Genomic DNA, 13899 nt, shown 5'->3' with positions numbered 1-13899 from the left:
GGAAGTATTTTGATTAATTGCAGGGCTTCTATTTAAATTTGCGACCTTTCACATTTAATCCCACGGTCTATACTGCGATAGAGTGCATCATCTACGCAATGGTCTATGCTGCAAATTTTCCAACATTGGAAACAATTTGTGGTAGTGAGAGACACGATACCATTCCCTCCACCAGTGGCAGGCTCTTTACTTCCATTTTTGCAGAGGCTTCCTTTTATTAAACAGTTTAACTGCAAACATCATGCATGTGGGATTAAGTCCCAAATTTGACGTGCACTGATCTGATTAGAGGTTGGAAATATCATACAAAACCAGTAAAGGGACATTTCAGTGGTATCAGAGCCATGATCTTGCCAGCTTGAGGGTTTGTAGAAGTTTGCATGTCAGTTTTGACAACTACCCAGATCTTGTATGTCATAAATTATGGTTGCATGTTGCTTCTAATCAGTTGCATGTCAAAATCTATGGTTGCATGCTAATTCTAATCATTTGCATGTCAGTTCTTGGTGAATTTGGTGGTTGCATGTTGCTTCTAATCAGCTGCATGTCGAAATCTATGGTTGCATGCTACTTCTAATCAATTGCATGTTAGTTCTTGGTGTTTGAAGAAGTTATAACCTATTGGGGTTACACTCTACTTTATCTAGAATGGATAGGTATAGTACAGAGTCTCAGAGGACACGATCTTGGACAATTGATATCTAGAGTCAGAACAGTAGAAAGGATGGTTATTTAGATATTCGAGATAGAATTAAGAAAATAAACCATGACATGGCTGAATAGTTGGTTGAGCACCATTGTATAATGAATGACATGTTGTTCGACCCAGCTAAGGTGGATAAGTTAACTAGATTTCTATTTGGCATATTTTTTCATAGGATAGATGACACAATTACCAAGAACTTGCATAAGGATTTTGAGAAACTAGCTTATAGCCAGGCAAAGGTCTCAGATTCTACTCTGCCACAGGAGGTAGTGGGTTTAGATGATGATTATGAGGATATTGTTGTGCATGATGGTGAGATACTTGGTAGAGATGAGAAGACATTGAGCATTCATTACTTTGCTGAGAAAGAGTACCAGACATAGTTAGATGCTTCATCACATGAGGTTGAGGCAGGTAGTACTCCACATGACTTTTCCAACCAGCTAAAGGTGAACAAAGATAGTATTGTGACTTCATTATCTCATCATGGCAGTATGCGAGATATGATAGAGGATCACATTCAGATGATTTAGTTACAGGGTAGACATAAGGGAGTTCAGGCAAAGTCTCCTTGTGTTGACTTACAAGCGATTAGGGAAGGAATGGGAATGATGAAGTTGAGTTATTTACATCTTCTATCAGATCGTGACCATCTTCTTAGCCTTGTCGGAGACTATTCAGATGCCTTGAGGAGGAAGGAGGAGGAAGTTGACAGGCTTTCTCACGAGCTTGAGGACACTCAAGCTTCTTTGGTGAATACTCCATTGGCATTACAAGACTAGGAGAGACATGGGGATAAGCATGGCATGTAATTGAGTTTAGTTTCATCTTGCACTCCTAATACTCAACTTTCTACGAATGGTAGATCATATGTGGACATTTATAATGTTGCGAGTTCATCTTGCATTCACATCCATGATATAGGGATAATGTTAGATAGGTATGTGGAATTAGTTGGTATTGGTCATATTACTCAGCTGAGGATTTTGCTTGAGTTACAAGCTGATTATAGTTTATGGATATGGACTTGAGATTTTTATATTGGCATTTGGGATTCAGTTGACTGGAAATCTTTAACACTTTTTGGTAGCAGTGATTGTTTGGGTGTTATCATGGATTTGATTAGCAGATTGCACGGTGTTGTCTTTTCTTGTGCCAGGAGCTTATCCGATGTTGGTATTAGTTTTTATACATCGATGTTGGGCTTTGTTCATATATCCAATCGACCATACTTGCTGGAATGTGTTGATGATATTTCATATTTGGCAGTGTGTACAGATGAGTCCCAGGATCATATTGGCATTGATGACATCCAGGAGGATGTAGTGGGCAGTTTTGAAGACTTAGTTTCCTTGGGTATAGAGGAGTTGGACAGCAGTACTAATGTTTTTGATACTCTGTATGTTGATATGAGCTTTAGATTTGATTCACAGGATATGGATTGTAATACTCTAGAGACTAGTGACTTTGAGGATACTCCTTTAGACAGTGCATCAGAGGAGGTTTGTAGGAGACAGTCAAGCCAGTGCCATCATGTGTCTAATCAGTTGAGAGTTAGTGACCAAGACATTGCTATCACTTGCCAGCATTTTGATGCTGCTTGTCAGTTGTTAGCAGTTTATGGATGGGGTTCTCCTACTAGTGATGAGCAGGAATGCAGTTATCTTTCCTTGATAGAGATCCACTCTTTATGGGAGACTATTTAGATTTTGAGGTAGAATTATATGCAGTTGGTAGCTGATAGAGATTATCTTATGGAGTGGGGCAGTACAACATATGATGCATTGTTGGCCAAGGAAGATGAGGTGAGTGAGCTTACTGAGCAGCTTGAGGTGACTTCTGAGATTCTTGAGAGTACACAGTTGGCTTTCAAGGAGTCACAATTTCATTTGGCTAAGGTGACCATGGAGTTAGAGTGACTACAGTCTTTACCTAATTCTATACAGTCATAAGCTATGGTGTTTGGTGATCTGAGGATGTCCATGGCCGAGATTTTCAGAGACAATGGAGATGGGGATGCATCCATCCTTGATACTAACATTGGCATATCAGGTTCATTCCCACTAGAGTTAGGTTCAGTTGAGTTGGGTGTTGTAGCAGATTGTTGTATGCCTGACAGGGTGGTGGCCTCCAGTACTGATGGCACGAAGACTAGAGATGTATCAAAGATCATGTGTGATGTTGGTGAGTCGGTAGTTGGCATGGTTCCTACTAATAATACTACTCCCTTGGTGATATCTTCAGAGGTAGTAGTTAGTTCCAACATGGTTAATGATCAATTGCAGTTAGTTTCATCTGGATTACAGTCTAAGCCACTGACTGAGATTGGTGCATTCTATCAACATTACACTATGAGGTACACTCATCAATTTACCTTTGATGACCATGTTGATGAGATGATGATACAAAGATGTACTTTGGTTCCTAGTGCTTGTCGTCAGTTATGGGATAGTTTGACGCCTCAGGATGAGGGTTGTGATGGGCATGACATGGAGATAGGTTCTACAGTTGACAACTTGATAATACATGACTTAGAGCAGGAGTTTCAAAGTGATGCTTCAGCGGGTGTTGTTATGGATTCTACTCCTTTGGCTATGACATCTCCTGACTTAGTTGGTGATCAGTCACAGTGGGTTGTATCACTTGTTCATGGTGAGCTGTTGACTAAGGTTGGTTTTTTTATCAACATTATATTGCAAGGTATGTACATCAGTTAGCATTTTATCCTTGTGTTGAGGAGTTGATGGCAAGAAAATTTGGTTTGGGTTCCAATTCTTTCTATTTATCTTGTGATGGCTTTTCACCATCAGGGGTGCATGGTAGTTATGGTTATGAGATAGTGGTCGGTGATCTATAGAGTTGTGTTGACTACAAGCATTGTATAGTGTGTAGATTCTCCATACTTGGTACAGTTTCATTTGGGAGCATTCACCGTTGTTGCAGAGTTGGATTGTACATTCCGTACAGGCCAGTGGAATGCATTGATGGTATTTACTATGTTGGTAGTCCACTTTACTTGGGTTTTGATGTTCTAAGAGTTTGTGTCTCATGGGTTTCTAACTATGGAAGTTGTGATTTTGGAGTTTGGTGGAGCTATAATTGTCAGTTTGATTATGGATTCCTCTTGGTTAGATTGCAGAGGATATTGCAGGAGCCTGTGTTAATTGGTAGTAGTATAGTTCATGACTACATTTGGGATCCAGGTGGATTGATTGGTTTATTGTTTAGCCATTGCTTGAGGACAAGAAATTTTTGGGAGGGGAGGACTTGTCATGTCCCCTTTTCAAATAATTAAAAATAATAATCTTTGCTAAGGCAGGCAGGCCCAAAAAGGTGAAGTTTTAGAAAAAGGGGATAATCTTTGGAAGCTAATGGACTAATAAATGAAAATTATTATTAAAATATGTTTCATTAACCCCTCTTGGACTTGAGTTAGGATTATGCCCTCTTTTAAGGGGATTGGAGGCATTTTGGGCTCATTCCAGAACTTGATTTTTGCTCATTTCTTTGTTATTCTTCAGAGGCTGCCAAACCTGTGGAGAAGGAGACCCAAGAACGAGAGTTTGCAGGTTTCTAGGGAGACCCAAGAATGGGAGTTTTTAAGTTTCCAAGAAGGCTAAGGATGGAAGTTTGAAGCCATTCCATGTGCATGCTCATACAGAGTTTGCCTTTGTGCTAAACAATGCAGATTTGTGGGTTTTCGGGCGTGTTTTTGGTATGAGTTTGGTGTTTTCAGTTGAGTATTTCATATCAGTTTGGGTTGCTGCTGTATTTAAGAATTTAAGATGTTAAAATAGATCTGAATATATGTATTGGGACGTGATTAAACTTCTGAGATAGATTATTATTGTTTTTGTGGTGTTTCCGGGCATTTTTGTGTTAATTTCGGGAGCCCGATGAGCATAGTTTTTGTCCTACATTCGTGAGCTATTGTGTAAAGGCTATAAAGATCTGGAAATTTCATTTTTTAGGACATTATGCTGCTGAAATTCCTATAAAAATTTCCACTTTCATATTTATTAATAATAGGTGAAGCTGTAAAGCTTTTGGCACTATTTCTAGCATACCCGATTTGGGGTTTCTTGAGAAATTTGGTGGATCTTTGTGATATTAGTTGTTTGATTTTGAAAATCTGATTAGAGGTGTGAAATATCATATAAAATCAGTAAAGGGACATTTCATATATCCAATCCTTGGGATCACCTTAAAGAATTCTATACCCTAAGTATGGAACTTGTCCATGACACAACTTACCTAATGTGGCTATTTCCTAGAAGCCTAGGAGGACAAACCATGGAGTAGTTCTAAAAACTCCCCTCCAACATCAAATTGTTTGATCAACTAGCTATTGTGTTTATCACATAGTACTCATATAACATTGAAAGGGAGACCACCATGATTGACCTATATAACACCAAAAAACTTCCAGGAGAATCCTTCAAAATGTTCCTACAAAGATGGAGGCTTACATTTGCCAAATATCATCGAGACATATTGGAGAAAAAAAAAAATGAACATATTCATTAATATCTTTTCAAAACCAATGAATTAATTGCTACAAATTCATGGTCCTAAGGACTTTCCAACTACATTAGAAAATATAGACAAAGTAGAAGAGACCTTGACATCAAGATATCAAAAGATGGTAAGGGCTTCTCAAACAACTCCTCACAAATTCACAATACATCTGATTAGTCCATCGATAAAAAAAAGTCATGGTGGAGAAATAAGAAAAAAAACCCATTCAAAGATGGGTGTTTAAAGATAACTGTGTTAAACCAAAAACTCAACCCTATCGAAACCAATAAGTATCCAATCATCAATAACATCAATGTGAACACTAGACAAAACCCACCTAGACAAGATGATTTTTGTCCATTTTATAGATGCAATTTGGCTACTTATTCAACATCCAATCAACAAGTAGCCTATAACCAAGCTCCTCCCCCAAGAGGATACCAATCTTTGGATATACCTAAAGAATATACACCTATTGGGGTGTCTTACAAGAGTGCATTACAAACACTCTTATCTAATGAACTCATTGTAATCCCTAAGGCCAAGCCATATGAACCACAAGTTAAACCAAAATGGTGGAGTGAAAAGCATATTTGTGCCTACCACACTATCACACCCTTAAAAGGGCTACACAAAAATTGATCAACAATGGAACTATTGAAGTGAATAATCTCCACAACAATGAAGACCACATGACCTTCAAAAACCCTTTTATGAGCCATGAGAAGGGTGAATCCTCTAGAACAAACTAGAACACACCTTCTCATGACAAGGTTAGTTATGCTTACCATTATGATAACACCATCAACATGATCTCCAAATTTAATGACACCGTAAATGTCATCATAATTTAAGATAAAAATAAGAAACAATCATCAAATTCTATTACATGAGGTCAAGCCTCTAAAGTCATTCTACCAAGGCCCGTGATGAGTTCCTATCATTCAACTATGAGTTCCATCTTACCCAAATACAACTTGGTCAACTAGTTACTCTCTATTTTTGAGTTATTACAAATCTCTCCTGAGCATAAAGAGATCCTCACCAAAGCCTTAGTGCCAAACAACTTGGATGCTAGAAAAATTCAAAACATGGTGAGTAACCTTGTTGCCCCTTACTGCGTATCTTTTTCCACCCAAGATGACATGTCTGTCATCCATCGACAAAATTCTTTGTTGCAAATTGAAGTCCTTATCCATAAAAATAGATTCAAGAGAGGGTTGGTTAATGGTGGGGCGAGCCTAAACATTTGCATATTGAATTTGGTAAGAGCCTAAGGTTATATGAAAGATGTGATTGATCCAAAGAAGAAAATCACCAATAAGGCTTATGAAAATGAGGAGAGATCCTCTAAGGGAATGGTTATCCTCTCAGTTAGGGTAGGTCCAATTTTAAAAGGAACTATTTGTCAAGTCTTGGATTTAAAATTAACTTACAATATTTTGTTAGGAAGGTCATGGATCTATGATATGAAAGTTGTTCCTTCCACTTGCCATCAATGTCTTAAATTTTCATACATGGGTCAAGAGGTGACCACACTCGGGAATAAAAATCATACCAAATATTGCAATTCCCTTATTCCTCATAATAGGGAAGAAACTGATACCCCAACAAATGACATTAGTTGGTCCACATCAATAGATACTTCATGTTCCACTAGTCAAGATAATGACGACTTATCTACATCAACTAAAGGTAAAGAAAAATTTGGTTGTTCAAATTCCACTATTCATTCACCATCATCATCAAAAAACATTAAATAATTATATTATGAGGAAACATATAGGTTAAAGGGGTAGGTGAATACTCAGTCTCATTATTTGATCCCCCACTCTCTCCAAGATCTCATGACAAATCATCATCCACGACTAGGCCTTATCATACACATTTTGTCAAAAAAAGTGGTCTATTTGTAGGTTCCATAAAGGAAACCAGTGAACAATACAAAATATTGACATCTCCCCTCACTTATATGGAAAAGGTTTTGATTTAATGAGAAAGATGGGATATGTAGGTGATTTCCCTTTGGGGAAAGGGAAAGGCATCATCAAACCCTTACCAACACAATTTAGGTCTAACAGATCAAAAATAGGGGTAGGGTATAGTGAACAAGACAATGCACATACCACTTTTAGGGCCCATTCCAAAGAAAGTGATTCCTCTTCTTCTATCTTGGTATGGGTACCCAAGGAAAAAGATGCCAACAACAAAACAACAGCTAACAACAAGAATGCAAACCTATCCATCCCAAATTTACATCCTACAAGGGAACCATTCATGGACACCTCTAATATGGAAGATGATGATGATTCTACCAAGTGGGAATTCAAATCATTATTTGAAGAGTCCACTCATGATAAAGAATGTGATTTTGTTCACATTCCTACATCCAATAGTTTCATTTCACAAGGATCAACCTCTCATCCAAACTTTACTTCACCAAGAGCCAACACACATAAGAACAACTTAGAGGTTGATATAGAATAAACATATCAAATCACATCATATGAGGATGATGAACCTATTGATGGGTTTTAGTTTCAAAATTTAGTTCCTAATTTATTTCCAACAAAAGTTGAAGATGAGTACTATGAGCCATTCGTGAGCTCTACTTTTCCTAATACTTTAGAGGAAGCATACATTATAGAATTGATTGATACAACATATGAACTTTCAAATCAAGTCATTTCCTTAAACCTTGCCAAATCCTATCCATATTACACACCCCTCTCCATAGTCCATTTTGAGCTCATTAGCTAGGATACAACCGACCCTCACCATATTCCAAATTTTTTTCCATTGAACATGAAATTTTTTTCTACCTCAACACGATTGAACCATCTTGTTCACAAAGAAAAAAATGCATAAATATGGATTTGATATCAATCATCTCAGTCATACCAGAATAGGTTAAGTACATCAAAGCATTAATGACCAACACCAAGTTGTAGCCGATCTTATGTAGACATGTCAGGTTTAGACCCAAGTCTAATCCTTCATCACCTCAACATTTCTCTAGAGGCCAAACCAATTAAGCAAAAGCTAAGAAAAATGCATCCCCACATAGCCTTGCTAGTCAAAACAGAAATGGAGAAATTGCTTAGCACCAACTTCATCTGGCCCTTAGCTTATGCATCATGGATATCAAATATTGTTCCTATATCAAAAAAATATGGTAGCATATGCATCTATATTTATTTTTGGGATGTAAATAAAGCATGTCCTAAAGATGATTTCCCCCTTCCCAACATCGGCACAATTTTAGATTTGACAGCAGGTCATTCTATATTGTCACTCATGGATGGATTTCTAGGGTACAACAAAATTCACATAGCAATAGAGGATCTAGAGAAAATATATTTTACATGCACATGGGACACATTTTGTTGGAATGTCATGCTTTTTGGCCTCAAGAACGAATTGGGCCACCTATCAGTGAGCCATGACCACTATCTTTCATGACAAGGCACACATTTTTATGGAAGATTATGTTGATATCCTTGCCAAATCTCATACCCAAGAAGATCATCTTCCCATCTTGGACAAGATATTTACCCACCTAGAAGCATTCAAAGTTAGGCTAAACCTTAAAAAATGCACTTTTAGCATAAAATTTGGCAAAATCCTAGGCTACATAGTTTCAGCCAAAGGGATTGAGGTTGATCCCAAAAAGGTACATGCTATAGTCAACATGCAACCTCTAAAGAACTTGAGTTAGCTACATTATCTTAAAGGAAGACTTCAATTAGTCTATCACTTCATCTCTTAGTTAGCATAAAAGTGTGTGCCTTTCACCCACCTTCTTGATAATGACATAATATTTAAATAAGATGATCAATGTTAGATGGCCTTTGATTTACTCAAAATATACTTGATGAATCCACCTATGTTGGTACCTCTAGTATCACACAAACCATTGTTTCTACATATTTCCCTAACAGATAAATCAATTGGAGGGCATAGGAAAATGACTAGGGAAAAGAAAGGGCCATTTGTTACATTAGTCACACCTTGTTCAACTATGAGCTCAATTACACCTTTATTGAAAAAGTTTGTTTAGCTATAGTTTTTACTTCAAAAAAGCTATGCCATTATCTTTTGGCACATAAGGTTAAGCTCATCTCCAAGATTGATCCCCTCAAGTATCTTCTCAACAAGACAACATTAATAGGTAGATTAGCCAAGTGGGTAATGATCTTGAGCGAGTTTGATATTGAGTACATCGATAGGAAAAAAATAAAAGGACAAGCCATTTCTGATCAATTGGTAGATGTGCCCATAGAGAGCTTGAATCCTATCTTAGCTAATTTTCTAGATATGCACATTCTTCAAATAGAGTTGGTCACTTGGAAGTTCAATTTTTATGGTTCTTATACACACCATGGTAAATGTACTACTATTTTTTTCATTATACCTCTAGGGGTTACCATCCCCAAGTCCTACAAACTACTTTTCCCCTACACTAAAAACATGGTGGAATATGAAGCCTTAGTCTTAGGCCTCAAACTAGCCTTACAATGGACATTAATGGTGCTAGAGGTTTATGGATATTCTTAGTTGATGATCAATCAAGTTACCAACATGTATCAGACCAAGGATGAAAAGTTATTGCCTTACAAACATATGGTTGACACACTTAAAGTATTATTTGTTCACATTACTTTTGACTAAATTCCTAGAGATAAGAATAGAGTAGCAGATGCCATGGCCACCTTGGCCTCCTTGCTTTAGTTACTAGGACAACATGAGTAGTATGAGTTCTTAGAACAAGAGGTGGTTCAACCCACATTTAATCAACCTGATTCCCTCATTATTTTCCATTTAGGCACCCCTGATTCTCTCTAGTATAACTCCATCATCACCTACCTCTATGATAACATCACTCCCTCTGATCTCTCATGGAACCAAAGATGTAATTTCGTTCAATAAACCTTGCACTACACTTTGGTCGCTGATACGTTATATAGGAAAGGTCTTGATGGTACTTTGTTTAGATGTCTTAAAAATGATGAGTTGAGAGTCACTCTACAAGAAGTGCATGCAAGGATTTGTGGATCACACTCTAGTGGGTTTACGCTAGCAAAGAAAATTCTTAGGATGTTCTATATTTGGCCAACCATGGAAAATGATTCTATCAACTATGTTAAAACTTGCAAAAAGTGTCAAATCCACAATAACCTTATTCATGCACCAGCCCAAGAGCTCAACCCTTTGGCCACACCATGGCCTTTTTATTAGTGGGGCTTTGATTTGATTGGAGCCATCCACCCACATTCCTCTAGTGGACATAAAAGTATTATAACCGCAATAGAATATTTCACCAAGTGGGTTGAAGTGGTGCCATTTGCTGACTCTATAGGAAAACAAATCTCTTCCTTCATTCTAAACCATATCATGTTTTGGTTTAGCAGACCTCATGCCATTGTCATGGATAATGCATCGTACTTTAAAAATAAAATAATTGATGAATCATGTGATAAATTTCACATTATAAACCATTCCTTGTCAATCTATTATCCCTAAGGCAATGGCCAAGTAGAGGCCACCAAGAAGACCATTATCAATATTCTTAAAAGAACTATCAATGATATTGGTAGAGATTGAAATTTACAACTAAATCCCACCCTCTAGGCCTACATGATAATTATTAGGACACCTATAGGTGCTACACCCTTCTCCTTGATTTATGGTTGTGAAGTAATTCTTCCATTAGAGGTTGAGATCCCATCCTTGAGAGTTACTCTTTGCAATATCCTATCAGATGATGACTATAGAGTGGCCTATCTAGAATAGCTAGAACTATTAGAAGATCATCATCATATAGTTCATGAGCACCTCAAAGTGTATCACAATATGCTATCAAGACATTACAACAAAAAGGTCAAACCCTATGTTTTTCAAATTGGTGACTTAGTCCTCTAAGAAAACCCTAAGAATCAAGAAGCTAGGGAAAAGAAATGAAAGTGGGAGGTCAATCGGATTGGTCCTTGCATTTACAAAATCTTTCAGGACTGGTACTTATAGACTTTTTGATTATGACAGAGATGATCTAGCAAAACCCATCAACAACATCAATCTCAAAAAAATTTATGTCTAAAGCTTTGAGGAAACACCTCATTGCTGAAAAAACTAAAAAAAAAAAAAAAAAAAAAAACACCATAAAACATTAAAAAAAATGGTACAAAAGAGATGAGAAATACCACCTTTGGTTTGAAAAGAATGAAAGATAACACCTTTGGACTTCCTTAAAAAACACAAGTCCTTCAATGCCAAAAGACAAAAAAGCATGACACAAGAAACTCTCTCTAAGATAAATTTTTCTTATTTGTGGCCTTCTCATAGTTGAGTTAATTTTACACATACCCAATTGAGAAATACTTGTGGGTTACAATTTAGTATTTTCTGGGCATCAAACACATTTCACAATAGTGAAGTCAGCTAGCAAAACAACAACAACAAGATGGCAGGCAACTTAGAGGAAACATTGAGTTTGATTATGTTCTAAGATATCATAGACATCAATTGTAGCAGAATCAGTGCACATCTTAGATATCTGCCATGGCCAATAGCTCCCAATATCCATTTTAGGCTTCATACAATCCATTTGGAGTCTTAAAAATACTTTTTTGCCTCCATTATCTCAAATATAGCTCTTCGAGCCCACTTTTAGCCTTTTGGCCCACTTTTGGTCTCCTTCACTCTTTATGTGCTCCAACAAGGCTCTGATTATCTCCCTATTCCAAAAAATCTCACTCACATCCTCCTTTTACCAACCACTAATCAAAAAATGGTAAAAAACATTCAAAAAATGCCATAAACATTCAAAATTCTCAAAAATTGTCAACAATAGTTAAAAATCTTGAAAATATCAAAACTCACCTAAAAATTGAGCCAACAAATAACAAACTCAACTCAAATGGGCTATTTAATTATACATAAATTGTTTTTGTATTTTTCAAACCAATGATCCATTGATTTCCTGTTGAGCTAGTGTCTGTTTATAATTGCCACTCCTTTGGGGCAGGTTTTCATACCTCGATGGATTTTTTATGAAATCAATGGCAAGGCCCACTATATTGAAAAATATTTAAATATTTTATGGCTCTATTACCTCTGGAAAAACAATAAACGATGTCTCAAATGCATTAAGAAATAGCGTAGTGATGTCTTAAAACATCTCACAAGGCTTTAGAAAATATGGCACAATGTGAATAGTGGAAAAGGCTCCAGTAGAGTCCCTTTTCTTTCCTCCTATCAAGAACAAGGATTCCCAACAGATTATCAGTCTTATTTATGTTGTAGAACCCATGATTAACCCAACAAGCTTTCAACAAATATATCAATGCTATCTCAAAAGGTCCAAATATCTGTCAGACTCTTTCATCATCACCCAACCAGGGAGCTCAAAATAAGTAATCATACATTTTAGAGATTGCAACAATCTCCTCATCTTTTTAGATCCCTCAAGTGCCTTTATAGGCCCAAATGCATTTTTTAGGCCCTATTTAGGCCCCCATATGCCCTTTTAGGCCCTAGCACCTTTTTGAAGGCCTTGATTCACCTTTTTAGGCCCCCAAATGCCTTTTTCAAGGCCCTGTTTCTCCTTTCCAAGCCCCTCAAGTGCTGTTTTAGGCCTCAAAGCGCCTTTTTTTTGGCCCAAACACCTTTTTCAAGGCCTAGTTTCACCTTTTCAAGTTCCTCAAGCACCTTTTTAGGCCCCCTAATGCCTTTTTAGGCCAAATCATCTTTTTCAAGGCTTTGTTTCACCTTTTTAGGCCCCCAAATGCCTTTTTAGGCCCAAATGCCTTTTTCAAGGCCCCTCTTATGCCTCTTTCAACCATCAAAACCTCTCGTAGGCCCCAAACACCTTTTTATAGGTTTCATGAGCATCAGTCTCATAACACACCTAGAAAGAAATCCTAGCTTTTGTCTTAAGCTCATCTATAAAGGCTATCAATATATATAGAATTGTGCCTTACAATTCGTGGTTTAGAACTTCCTTCTTTTTCCACCTTAAACACCATAGCTCTCCAAATTTTACACAAGTTTGTACTCATCTTTCATTGAGATCCCATACCGCTATTCAATTACCCCACATTAGTGAAGGTCAATCTTCCTCTATGCATTTTGTTGCTCCCATTTTTATGGAGATTGAAAAATTTCCAAATAGTTACAAAAATTCCAAAAAAATATTCAAATATTTACAAACACATCCAAACATAGTCAAATATTTATCAAAAATTTGAAAAACATCTACATATTCCGCCAAATGCCAAAAACATCTAAAACATATCCAAGAAATAGAAAAAATAGAAATGACATTATATATCCATAATTTTTCCATCATGAGCACCAGTCACCCCTTTTTCTTATCACAAACACAAACACACTTTTTATTCTATTAAAACAACAACACAATATTACATTCAAATAGAATCTAGCAGATCATTTATTTTGGCCTTTCTTGTGGAGGTGGTAGGACAGGGTGTCCGATTAAGGGCATTTATGCAGAAACAATCCTAGAGGATGAGGCACTGGCATCAATCCTCCTCGCACCCACATCATATTCATGGGAATCAAAAATCTCCCACCATGCAATTGATCATTTAGAAGTCGTGTGAATTCCCTATCTATAAACTAAGTCTCTCATCATTTCTCCTCATGGAGTGACTGAT

This window comes from Cupressus sempervirens, chromosome 11 (assembly GCF_028749045.1).
Source record: "Cupressus sempervirens isolate cs-2001-9-10 chromosome 11, ASM2874904v1, whole genome shotgun sequence".
NCBI classification, from domain to species: Eukaryota; Viridiplantae; Streptophyta; class Pinopsida; order Cupressales; family Cupressaceae; genus Cupressus; species Cupressus sempervirens.
The sequence above is the reverse complement of the archived record's forward strand: the minus strand, read 5'-3'. Positions refer to the sequence as shown.